This window comes from Pristiophorus japonicus, chromosome 8 (assembly GCF_044704955.1).
Source record: "Pristiophorus japonicus isolate sPriJap1 chromosome 8, sPriJap1.hap1, whole genome shotgun sequence".
Lineage (NCBI taxonomy): Eukaryota > Metazoa > Chordata > Chondrichthyes > Pristiophoridae > Pristiophorus > Pristiophorus japonicus.
In genome coordinates this window covers 99788043-99801825 of record NC_091984.1, presented here as the reverse complement: position 1 = coordinate 99801825, position 13783 = coordinate 99788043, and the positions used below count along the sequence as shown (strand labels likewise).

General features: G+C 42.6%; 1 protein-coding gene across 3 annotated transcripts in view; it reads left to right on the top strand.

The window, feature by feature from the left end:
* The first annotated feature begins 2429 nt into the window (after positions 1-2429).
* Positions 2430-13783, top strand: part of rnf2 (ring finger protein 2) — a 44425-nt gene continuing 33071 nt past the window's right edge. For all 3 annotated transcript variants that reach the window (XM_070886158.1, XM_070886157.1, XM_070886156.1), the window contains exon 1: positions 2430-2533. The gene's annotated coding sequence lies outside the window, so the exon portion shown is untranslated. The remainder of the gene's footprint in view (positions 2534-13783) is intronic.

The following is a 13783-nucleotide window of genomic DNA, read 5'->3' as shown; positions in this document are numbered from 1 at the left end:
GTCTGAAGAACAGTTGTATCCTCAATTCATGCATCATTTGATTTAACTATGGTATTTTGCAATATAATCTCAAATTCACTGAAGGTGTTCTTCTCGCTGATAAATCATATCCCATGTTATATCTGAAAGATGGTCATTACATAATTTTATAATATTTATTATAATTACCATTGTGTGATTGTGCGTTTTTGAAGCTTCCTTCTGTGCTCAAATGCTTTCAGGTATTAAACTGCCACATGCATTAATGTCATCATTCTCAACGATATATTTAACACTCTGTCCCTAAATTGTATTTTACTATAAACAATACTTCTCAACTTTGCTAATTTAACTTAGATTTTAATGTTAGAATGACTTTTGTGCTCATATTGCTCAGTAATGGATTCCCCTCAACCAAGTGTCAACATTAAGTATTCCCAAGTCAGATATAGTATGAACTAAGTGCAGGGGAAAACTCAGTTGTCCTCTGCTCCAAAATTGTACCTTAAATTGAACATTAGTGCACTAATGTGACATTTTAATTCTTCACACTGCTGTCATTGTTATCTGTCTGATTAAGACTGCCACTTTAGTGCCAATTAGTGGTGAATTTTAGGCAGTGGTGTACAGTCAATGTGAGCAAAATAGGAATTGGATTGAAACTGCTCAGTTTGATTTAATTTAAGACCCAAAAGGCCCATTGACATTCGAATAATCAAGGTTAAATTTAAACCTAGGTCACAGAGGTAAAATAATTAGCAGAACAACTAACTGTTATACCTCTTTGTAAAGACAACTTTGCCCGCAAGAGATTTACCTTTTTATTTTTTTGAGGACTGAAATCAAACCTTGAGCACTGACGAGGGAATATTGCCATGGAAACAGAATTGTATGTTTTGGAGCGCATTGATTTCAGATGTATCTCTGCTCATTGACTGTGTCTCCTGCCTTTGCAAAGTGGCATTCAGGATTGTTTAGAAGATTTTGTGATAATTTAAAAATAGTTATACAGACTCTAGTACTTTAATAGTTGTCCCAGGCTTTGAAACCCTATTGGAGCCACCGCCAACTTGGTAACATACTGAATGAAGAGCATAAAACGGTTCTCTTCTGGCTATTCATTTCATCTATTGAGATGTCGCACAGACCAAGGAGTTCTGTCAAATTTCGCCTATGTGCTAAAATGTTGCATCGCAGTTTAGCACAGGCACGATTACTGAACACACCAGAAATAGTCATGTCTGATGTTGCACAAGCGAATCTTGCAGCATTATTCCCACAAAGATCAAACCATAGTTCTAACATTTTGTACAATTTTAAGACGACCAATGTACTGTGAACATTTTCAATTAATTTTACACGTTGCCATTTCAATGTTTGCCATTGTCCTTATAGTATCTGCTTGGTTGGGTCACACTGCTATAATTAAAGGTTGAGCCCGTCGTTAGTTCAACTTCTTACCCGTTAACAGCACCGAAATTGTCCAGGAAAACTAACATTTCATCTGTACTTAAATATACTGCTCAACTCAATTCCAGGCGAGAATTGTCGGACCACGATCCAATTGTAAATGTGAATATACTTATGGAACAGGCTGGGATACTGTTTCACTTGAACTGACGCAAGATATGTGCTCTATAGACCCCTTTGAAAGATAGTTCCAACAATACGAAGTGTGGGGACGATGGGTGTATATGAAATATTTAATGAACATTGGAAAATTATAACGTATAAGAAAGCATCCCTACAACAACAGGAAAGTGGATGTCCCCAGTAGAGTACAGCGACGCCAAGATTAATCAGCGCTTCATTCCAAGATAGAACTAAATGCTCAAGATCTGATTCATTAGCAACATCGGTCAAATATTACCCTGTTACTATCAGGCTGAGTCCATGCAAAGTTTTACCTAAACTGACGGGGATAATATTTTAGTCAAGTACAAGAAACATCTTACAGCCGTTAATTGTTCACAGAAAGCAATTAAGATAATTGCATTATCAACGGTAATTAAAATATAATCGGTTAGGGTTGTTCCAATGCAATAGTTTTATTAAATTACAAACAAGCAAATGAAAAATCCATGGAAAGCAAAAGAACGTTTCCATAAAGTGTGACACCTCCTTACTCATCTTTCAATTCAAGTAGAGGATGGGAAATTCTATATAATTCAGTCTACGTTGAGACTACAATTTATTACTTAATTCCTGTAAATTTTCAGCACTTTTTATACCCCCCCAAAAAATCGACCAATAAGGCAGTTTATTAAAGTATGAAAAACAGCAAAATCTACCCGTGTCATTTAAAAAAAATCTCAAATGCGAATATATATATATATATCGGCGGACTTGGTATTGTTTCTCTTGCAATGCAAAGGGAATACCCGTGGATGCAGAAAGAGTGGAGAGTTTGATTCCAAATGCTGATTGCTTTCCCAATGTCCATTGCGGAGACTCGCCATATTGCGAGTGGCTTGGTGCTTCAGGGCTGTTTACATCGGGGGGAAGAGCCGGCAAATCAAGCCGCGGCCCCCGCTCCTCGCCCCTCTCCAGGACGGTGAGTGTGGGGCTGGGGGTGGCAGTGTGTGGGGAGCGGGGAGCGGGGTGATAATGGGGTGCGGGCGGGAGGGCGGATCGCCGGAGAAAGGCACGTTGTGATTGTTCCAGTCTCAAGCCCCGAGTGCTCGGTGCGGGAGCCACCGGCACCTCCACTAACCTGTTTGTGTGGATGGCTTTTAACATTTTTCTTAAAGACGTACAAGATTAAAAAAACCACAGGCGCAATGTTCAAGGCCCATCGGGACACCCGCATTTCATAAATGAGACTTTGTTGTTGTGCTGTGGGCTCGGGGACTGAGCCACTTCTCTTATATAGCTGCTTTTGTGTGTCTGCCAGCCGCTATTATTAATCGATCGGTACAAGTGAGTGTAAAGTATTGGGATTGTAGCGGGTTGATGATCTTGGGGTTTTGGTGGTGTTGAATGCGGGTGTATTGGAGTGGAGGTGTTTGTGATGCTGATTATAGTGCCTACTGACTGAGCCCGCTCGCTGTTACTATGATCAGTTGCTGCTTGAACTTGTAATTTTTGTGTGTAAAAAAACTCACAAATAAGCCCCGTTGCCCTCCCCCTGACAGCGAGCATTGGCTGCACAGCCTCGGTGTGGGCGATCAGTGATTGGTCAGGCTCGCTGTCAGTCTTGAAGGAGCTGCAGTATTGTTGCTTTATGAAGGACAAATTTCTGCAAATACATGGTTACCGCGCCTTCTCTTTTCAAATCACACTTGCTTCCTGCACCACATCAGACAAATAGATCGCAAACTCTTGTATTACTCCAGGCAGCTCATAACACTGTATATACATGTATTGTATACTGTATTCTCCCTCAGGTTACCTCCTAACGTCCAGTCCAGTGTATCAGCATCGTTGAGACTCGGTGCATGATAGCTAGCAGGCTTGACTGAGTCAGCGAGCACTGGGGCTGAAGGAGTGTTTAATGAATTACTGAACTGAAAGGGCAGACTTCTTACTGTTTACAACACAACTCTGCCCCTCATCTGAGGGACAATATCAAATCCATTCCCGACCCGTAAACTGGCGATCCGGTAAAACGCGGGCGACTCCAAATCAGGCTGGCTACACCCGTCTGATTGAAATCTCTTAATTTTGGAGTTATCTGAAATGGTCACGGAAAGTGGGTTTCCAGGATTCAAGAGGGAGTAGTAAACAAATGGTAACACGGGCAGTTGAGCATCTTGTAGCTTTGGACAAGCAGCTTGTTAGATCGATCGGTTAGACCTATCACTGTTTAACTTTAAACAGTTAGGAGTCAGGTCATTAGATAAGATTGTTCCCCTTGTCGGTGGGTGGAGAGGAGAAGTAAAACTTCCACCCACTTCAAAAACTTATAAACTAATTAAAAACAATTACTACATCATTGTGTTTGTGGGGCTCCCCCAATAATGCAGTGAGTTAATCCACCATCTGGTGTGGCACTGAACCATATCGGGTCCCAAGTTCATCTCCTGTTTTGTGTTGGACTAGCTTATCTCAGGCAAAACAGCACTGAAACTCGGTAACGGACTTTAGTATCTCTGGACTAGGGAGAGGAGAAAGACATAAAATCAACCATAATCCTGGCTGCTGATCCCCATGCAGTGATCCCTGCTGGAAAGTGAATATATGAGGACAACAGCAGGGTTTGTGTGTTAACACACACACAGTTGAATAGGGCTCCCAGTGTTTCATTTTCACCACATCAGTTTGGGGTTTTGAAATTGCAGTAGTTGCCAGCCAACGATTGCCAAAATAGTGGGTTTTTGCAATATTTGTGTAAACAACCACTGTATTGTCAATTAAATTATTGTCAATTATTAACTGGCAATCAGATAAATAGACACTGGAAATCAGCACTCATCATAACTGCAGTTAGTGTACTGGACAGGAATATAATCCTACCAACCTATGAGATACAGAGATCTGATGTAAACAGTGAAAAGTCTGCATTCGGTTCTGATCAGTCGTGTGAATTGAATTCAAAACTATTAACTGGACCAGTGAAAAAGCAGGTGGCAACCATATAGTTGAATTATTTGTTAACACTCGCTGTTTAGCCTTGTAAGTGAAGAATAGTCATGGGTGAGGTGTCTGAGTGCTATTAGTGCCCATGGAGCCACAGTCCACCTCGAGTCACAGCTTTCAGAGAGGGTGGAGAAAAATGGGGAGAAAATTTCTTGTTGTTTTTTTACAATATTAAAAAGTTATGTACACTGGGAATGAATAACAATGAATCAAGCTTGCTGAAATCCTGGTTAGTCAATTTAACTTAGCACATAATTGACCAGGCAGCATTTTGGTAGGTGAGTCAGTCACTTCCCATAAATATAATGCAATTGTGATTTTTATCGTACATCTCAACATGGCAAAATGAAGGTTTTTTAGCTGTAAAGAGAGGTGACCTTATAGAGGTAGTAAATGGTACAGAAAATGTAGATTTAGGAAATTAACTCAAACTAAATTGAGGACAGGACACAGGTTCAAACTAGTAAAAGGCAAACTCAGGATTCATGTCAGAAAGGTATTCTTTGCAAGCACATAGAATGGATTTCCAGGTAAAGTAGTGCAGATGAAAACCCATTGAACCATAAACATTTACAGCACAGAAAGGAGTGATTGGACCCATTGAGTCTGCTGCGCCTTTGCTAAAGCAAACCAAAACTGACATGCTCTCCCTCTCATAACCCAATCCCGTCCGCTGCTTCAAATGTTTTAACTACTTTTCATTTAAAAGATACAATGGTCTCTGCATCAACTACTCCTTGTGGCAAAGCATTCCATGCTCCAACTACACTTTCTGTAACTTAATTTGTCAAACTATTCTCTGATTCCCCAACTGAAAGGTATAATCTGGAAATCATTTAAGTAATTGGAAACAGTGAGTGGGGGTGGGGGCACCATAGGGTCTTTCTGGATAGATGAGCTAAGATGGGCCAATCGGCCTTCCTATCTGTATTTATCTTATAATCTTGTAATCATAGCAAAGACAACATGCATGTTTGTTTTTCTCCCCAGCAACTTGTTATTTTAATTAGTGCACATGACAGAGAACTGGGTGGCACAGTCGCTTTGAAGATTTAACACTGTCCTTTCACCTCTGGGACCTGGGTTCCAATCCAGCACAGACTGATCGATAGGAAACCTATTCTTCCTGTTGGTTGCAGGGGCCCCTTTATGAAATGAATCTGGGCAGTCTCGACCCAAACTATGGGTACAAATCCAAAATGTGTGCCAAATGTGCACCAACTGATGGTAAACTAGCCATTTCACTCAATGGCTCTAGCAATGGCTGGCATGGGCAATGCAAATGTCACACCAATGCAATGGAAGGTGCTTTCTGTAAACTATAAAAGAAAGACTTACATTTATATAGCGCCTTTCACGACCACCGGACGTCACTTTTGTAATGTAGGACCAGGGTTAAGATACATTGGTGAGCAGGTCTAAGAGAGCGTTACTCTATATTTAAGCGGTGCTATATTTGGTACCGAGACCGATCCAAGAAAGTGGAAAATGTTCCATTCCACAGCACTGACATCCGTGATTTCAAAAAGCTTAAAATTCATCCCAAAGTAACAAATAAATATAGTGCATTCTCGAGACACTAAAGCACAGATAGCAGCAGCAGCAGCAGCAGCTGTATCGGTCTGTACACAGCCTCACTTACCACATACATGAAACTGGGAGGCCACATATGAAAAATGACAGCAGGTGTTGACCCCTCTCATACTCCTGTTGCTCCCTTGATCTATAATCCTGTCTATATTATATTTATTCTGTACTAACATCAAATAAACAGCCTCTGGTGTGGATAGGATTTTAACAGAAAAGCTCAGATACTGAAGATTTATCTAAAGCTTGATAAAATTCCATTACAGTACAAACATGCATGTTTGGTATCCTCAAGCACAGATTCTGATGATTTGATCGTTGGACAACGAACTTTACAGTACAAGCCAGGCAAAGTATGCAGAATGGACAGTATCTGCTCATAACCCTGGCCATCAAGAAGTGGTTTAATCTTCTATGATGTAAAGGAAGATGTAACTGAATGAGGAACACACCTGCATCACATCCTCCATAGCTGTGGAGCAGGTGTATTCCTTACTCAATTTAATCTGCAAAGTTATAGCAGTTTTGTACAGTCCCCTGGAGCTGGAGAAATCTGCCCCATTTACATCCCAGGGCTGATTCCATAGCAGGAGCAACAACTGTGCACTTGTTTGAAAGTTGTGATTGTTGGGTTCTATTTCTGGGCAGTGCACCATCAGTAGTGGCTGCGGAAGGCCTGGCCGGGTCAGCGATGGGAAAATAGCACCACTGACTTGTACAAGCAAGTTGACTCCTCGACCCATCCCTTGCCTAACTTGCATCTGGTGCTACCAGCGCTAATGCCTCTGGAGTCACCGGAGGTGGTTCATAGCACTTTTAGGGGCAGCAGTACAGCTTCATTTACTTTACAGCTTCATTTACTTTACAGTGTTAGTGTCAAGCATAACATCTTCAACAGCAGCAGATAACACACACATATTTGCTAGCACATCAAAGGAAACAATTAGAATTTGGTTGCAGTTGTTGATGAACTGGTAACAGAGGTTTCACTGCAGTCTCTGCATTGGGCTGTACCCACCACTTAACAATTTTACATCCAGGTGCTTTAGGGATTTTCATTTTTTTAAAAACCTACAATTCACAGCTGCACGTTTCCAGAAAACAATTAATACTACTGGGGAGAGTGGTTTGTCCAAATGGAAACTGTTTCAATGTTTTCAAAGACTGCAGTGTGCTCCAACAATATTCGACTGCTTTATAAGATAGCTTGTTTATAACGTATTGCAAAATCCTAAAAGTTCATTATGTACTTAGGGGTTTAATTTGTTCTACCTTTAGTGCACTCATTGAGTCATTTGCATAAATTCCTCCCTGCGTATTTTAACACAGTTGTTAATGCATTTATAAGATTAATTGGTGGGCTAAAAGTAGCACTCAGCTGATATTAAACCCAACTAACCCTCGCTAACCCTCAGCTATCCCCATTTTCTATGACCCACAGATATGCTACTCTACCTGTTCTCTTATTACCAATAGGTATTGCCAAATTACTCTTTCCTATTGCTTAGAAATGCAGGCACCTTGCTAATAATGGGCGGTGGCAATGCTGGTTAATGACAGTGATGGTTTGGACACAGTCTGGGAATAAGCGAAGTGATGGTTTGATAGCACAAAAGTCCCATTCTGCACTTTGGTGTTTACAACTGAAATGATTGATTATAAATGTACATGCATTTAGCAGTGCATTAAGACTACACCTGTAGTGATGGTATAGAAAAAGTTTAATTTCACACCAGTGCTGCAGATGTAGTGCTAATGCAGACTGAATCCAGCATTAATGCTTGATCAGACACTGGAACAAAGCGGAATGAAAATCCCTGCAGGAGAAGACCTCATTTCAATTTACTTCAGAGTCAGTTTGGTCTTCATTCTTGATTTACACTTCACAAGTCTAGCCTTAGTGGGAAGTCAAACTACACACCAGTGCTAAACTTGTAGTGTAAATGCATCATATAAAGCTTCATATTTTCATTACCTTATAAGATTCCATCCTGGTGATTGTATCTTGAGGGCATTGTTGGCGACCTTATCTTTGTACTATCAGTAGTTTACATATTTGAAGTCACCCAGTCGCCCACCTCGAAATCATCGCAAACTTGGAACGGCTTGCGCTGGAAGTTGTAGTGGTATGCTCTTTTATAGAAGGTAGGAGGTTTAGAGGGGATTTGAGAGGAATTTATTTCACCCAGAGGGTGGTGGGGGTCTGGAACTCACTGCCTGAAAGGGTGGTAGAAGCACGAACCCGCACCACATTTAAAAAGTACTTGGATACACACTTGAAGTGCCATAACTACAAGGCTATGGTCCAAGAGCTGGAAAGTGGGATTATGCTGGCTAGATCTTTATCGGCAGGCACGGACACGATGAACCGAAATGAATGAATGAATGAATGACTTAGATCTATACAGTGCCAGGTCGCCGTTTGGAGCATGGGCAGGAACATCGGCAGGGCCCAGGTACAGCGAAGGAGCAGGAAGGTCGGGGCGGATGAGCAGCGAGAGATCGTGGCGGAGGTGCAGTGAGTGATTGATTCGGAGGAGCGATGAGAGATCGTGGCTGAGATTCGGCGAGTGATCGTGGCGGAGTTTCGGCGAATGTTTGGTGCAGAGGTGCAGTGAGAGATTGTGGCGGAGGTGCGGTGAATGTTTTGTGGCGGAGGAGCGGTGAGAGATCATGGGTGGAGATGCGCCGAATGTTTGTGGCGGAGGAGTGTGAGAGATCATAGCAGAGGTGCGGCAAATAAGGGTACGGGACCCAGAAGAGCCGAGAGCCCAGGGGCAGCACGGGCCAGCCCACTCTGCGATATGTGTGCTTACTAGGTCCGTGCAGCGGAGCAGGTCTCCAGTCGTCCTGGTTAACCCTTACCACTGGATAAAGGCTTAGCTCTGCCAAGCCCGTGTGGTGGCTGGTGTGTAACGGCTACCACACGTTAAAAAAATCCACGCACAGGCATCTTCCACCCTTTCAATTGGAGTTCAGAACTGGAATATTGGTCCTTCATTGAAACATCTGTGAACTCATCCCTTTTGGTGTGGAAGCAAGTCATCCTCGTTCAAGGGATGATGGATGACATATTTGAAAAATAAGAAAAATCTTTAAAAAGAGCCACATGACCCCAGGGTTTATATGTTTTTTTTTCCAGATGTGCACATTAAAATATTGAAATTGAAAAACAAAGAAATCATTGTTCCTTTAACTACAATCATTTATGATTTGATTGATTTTGCCTGGCACGGCTGAATCACAGAAACTTGTATTGGGGAGTTCACTGAGGAGACAAAGGGAAGAATTAATCTGTTCATTATTTGTCGCAAGATTGTAAAACATAAGAATAAAGCTCACTGGTTTACAATTTCACTACAAACACCAAGCAAGTTCAATCAGCCCTCAATGTTTTTGCATTGAAGAGTCATCTATGAGCTCAAACCGCTCCTTTTATTAACTTGCCTGATAGAAAGTTGTACATTTGGACAGATGCCACATTGTATTAATTTAAAAATGCAATTGTGTTTTGTTTATTATCTTTAAACGTTACATCTTAAAACAAACAGATATTTATAACCAGGGGCAATACAATGGTACTGTGTGTTAGTTAGTTGATTAATGTGTAATGCCATGGATATGGTACAGATTACTCTCATTCTATATATGTGCCAACAAGAGAGCTTAACTGCCTGCCCTTTACATTCAGTGGCATTACTATTACCAAGACCCCTCCCATCAACATCCTGGGTGGTCACCATTGACCAGAAACTCAACTAGTCCAGCTACATAAATTCCGTGGCTACTAGAGCAGGTCAGCGGCTGGATATTCTGTGGTGAGTGTCTCACCTCCTAACTTTCCAAAGCCTCTCCACCACCTACAAAGTTCAAGTCAGGAGTGTGAAGAAATACTCCCCACTTGTCTGGATGGCTGCAGCTGCAACAACACTAAAGAAGCTTGATGCCATCCAGGACAATGCAGTCCGTTTGATCAGCACTTCACCCATTAGCCTAAACATCCAACCCCTCCACCGCCAGTGTACCACCGCCAGTGTACCACCGACAGTGTACCACCTACAGTGTACCACCGCCAGTGTACCACCTACAGTGTACCACCGCCAGTGTACCACCTACAGGATGCACTGCAGCAACTCGCCAAAACCTCTTTGGCAGCAACTCCGCAAACTTCACCACCTAGAACACGAAGGGCAGCAGGTGCATGGGAACACCATCATCTCCAAGTTCCCCTCCAAGTTACCCACTATCGACGTTCCTTCATCGTTACTGGATCAAAATCCTGGAACTCCCTACCTAACAGAATTCTGGGAACACCTTCACCACACAGACTGCAGCGGTTCAAGAAGAAAGCTTACCATCACCTGCTCAAGTGCAACTAGTGATGGACAATAAATGCCAACTTTTCCAGCATATGCCCTCATCCGAAGAATGAATTAAAACACAGTTGTTCTTGATATGAGCAATGAGGTGCTGAGCAATATCCATGTTCACTTCCCTCAAAGCAGGAAGGGCTAATTGAATGGGAACAGATGTGGCTGCTGTTATCATGCGCCCGAGATGCCACTTAGAGGGTGCTTTGGTAATCTGAAAGCTAGTTGTTTACCCACCTTCTTGATTGCTAGAGACATGGAATCCAGCAGGACCTGATGATTCACAGCGACAAAACTGAAGCGGTACACTTCTCTTTGGAATGCAAATACCTCAATAACATTTTTCCAGGAACTCGTTACTTAAATGTGATCTCCCAAAATGATGATAGCAGTAACACAAAACTTTAAATTGATTCTTACAATCTGCCCTTAACTGTCAGCTTGGCTCAGTGGTAGCAGTCTATTCCAAGTCAGAAGCTTGAGGTTTCAAGCCCCACCACAAACTTTTTCACATAATTTAGGGTGATACTTCAGTACAGCGCTGAGGGAGTGCTGCATTGTTGGATGTTATACCAACGTCCTGTCTGCTAGCTCAGGAGGATATCAAAGACCCCATGGAACGATTCAAAGAAGAGCAGGGAATTCTCCTGGCTAACCATCATCATCATAGGCATTCCCTCGGAATCGAGGAAGACTTGCTTCCACTCTTAAAATGAGTCCTTGGGTGGCTGAACAGTCCAATACGAGAGCCTCAGTCCCTGTCACAGGTGGGACAGATAGTCGTTGAGGGAAAGGGTGGGTGGGACTGGTTTGCCGCAAGCTCTTTCCGCTGCCTGCGCTTGATTTCTGCATGCTCTCGGCGATGAGACTCATCCTGGCCAACATTCCTCTATCAAATACTTAATCGGCTGACAAGCGCTTTGAACATGCTACAGACATGAAAAGTGCTATATAAATGAAAGTTCTTTCTTTTCTGCTTCATTTACATTAGCAGTTTGCTCTTGATTGGTGAACCATCCACATAAGTGAAACAGTGCTGCTGCCCCCAGAGTAGATGCACGCCATCAAAAGATGTGGTTTCAGCCGATGTCACATCTTCTGATAACATAAATACAAAGGAGGTGGCTGATGGAGTTTTTTTTACCTCAATTAACATGCTTTTAGCCACTAGTACAGATCAGTGATGGCTGACCCCTATCGACCTTCCTTCGCCAATGGGTAAAGTATCACCACTGACTATATATCTTTGCTTATGCATAAAGTGGAACTGAATGATGTACATATCACCCTGAATTATAAGCAGGGCAGTTTCTAAAGCATAGGAACCAGCAGTCCATATTGCACAACTCCTTCAGGAAGCATTACTGCAGTATAAATAGGAGTATGATGCAGTAGTGGTTGCCAAATTATGACAAATCTGTCACTAGTATTCACATTTCTAGCTAATGATCCCACTCTTCAACGGTGGGGCGGTCTGGCATTTGGATGACACTTGCTGCTCCAAACCACATAACATCGGTAACACACAGGTCAGCAAGAAAATGGTCCAGAGAGTACACATCCAGACAATGTAGTAGTATCTGTGGGCTGCAATGAATGGTACATGATAAATAAAAAGGAACTGAGGAGTATTGCAAGAGGGGATAACGCATCATGACAGCTTGCCAAATAAATGTTTGTTTTATTTTTCTTTACTGTCAGTAAAGTGGACAAGGGAGAACCAGTTGATGTGGTATATTTGGACTTTCAGAAGGCTTTCGACAAGGTCCCACACAAGAGATTAATGTGCAAAGTTAAAGCACATGGGATTGGGGGTAGTGTGCTGACGTGGATTGAGAACTGGTTGTCAGACAGGAAGCAAAGAGTAGGAGTAAATGGGTACTTTTCAGAATGGCAGGCAGTGACTAGTGGGGTACCGCAAGGTTCTGTGCTGGGGCCCCAGCTGTTTACATTGTACATTAATGATTTAGACGAGGGGATTAAATGTATTATCTCCAAATTTGCGGATGACACTAAGTTGGGTGGCAGTGTGAGCTGCGAGGAGGATGCTATGAGGCTGCAGAGTGACTTAGATAGGTTAGGTGAGTGGGCAAATGCATGGCAGATGAAGTATAATGTGGATAAATGTGAGGTTATCCACGTTGGTGGTAAAAACAGAGAGACAGACTATTATCTGAATGGTGACAGATTAGGAAAAGGGGAGGTGCAACGAGACCTGGGTGTCATGGTACATCAGTCATTGAAGGTTGGCATGCAGGTACAGCAGGAGGTTAAGAAAGCAAATGGCATGTTGGCCTTCATAGCGAGGGGATTTGAGTACAGGGGCAGGGAGGTGTTGCTACAGTTGTACAGGGCCTTGGTGAGGCCACACCTGGAGTATTGTGTACAGTTTTGGTCTCCTAACTTGAGGAAGGACATTCTTGCTATTGAGGGAGTGCAGCGAAGATTCACCAGACTGATTCCCGGGATGGTGGGACTGACCTATCAAGAAAGACTGATTTGGGCTTGTATTCACTGGAGTTCAGAAGAATGAGAGGGGACCTCATAGAAACGTTTAAAATTCTGACGGGTTTAGACAGGTTAGATGCAAGAAGAATGTTCCCAATGTTGGGGAAGTCCAGAACCAGGGGTCACAGTCTAAGGATAAGGGGTAAGCCATTTAGGACCGAGATGAGGAGAAACTTCTTCACCCAGAGAGTGGTGAACCTGTGGAATTCTCTACCACAGAAAGTAGTTGAGGCCAATTCACTAAATATATTCAAAAGGGAGTTAGATGAAGTCCTTACTACTCGGGGGATCAAAGGGTATGGCGAGAAAGCAGGAAGGGGGTACTGAAGTTACATGTTCAGCCATGAACTCATTGAATGGCGGTGCAGGCTAGAAGGGCTGAATGGCCTAGTCCTGCACCTATTTTCTATGTTTCTATGTCAGGCTTTGTCACTTTTCTCTTCAGTTTAATTGTATCAGAAATTCTGTGGCACAATATGTTTCTCCTCCGAACCATCTGCATGTGGTTTTGCTAAGTCTCAGTCTTCAATGCATTTTCATTCAGGGTGCTGCTTAGTCATTTCCAGTTCCATGAATCTCTATCCCCCTCGCCCAGCTCTTTTCATCAACCTGTGCCACCACCCCACCCTGCCCCGGCCCATCCACGATCTCTCCATCCAAGGCTTTGCTGACCTTTGTAGGGTCTGCCACTTTTCATTGATGGTAATTAAGTGTCAGATTTTGTAATTTTTACAAGTTTAATAATGTCACACATTATAACA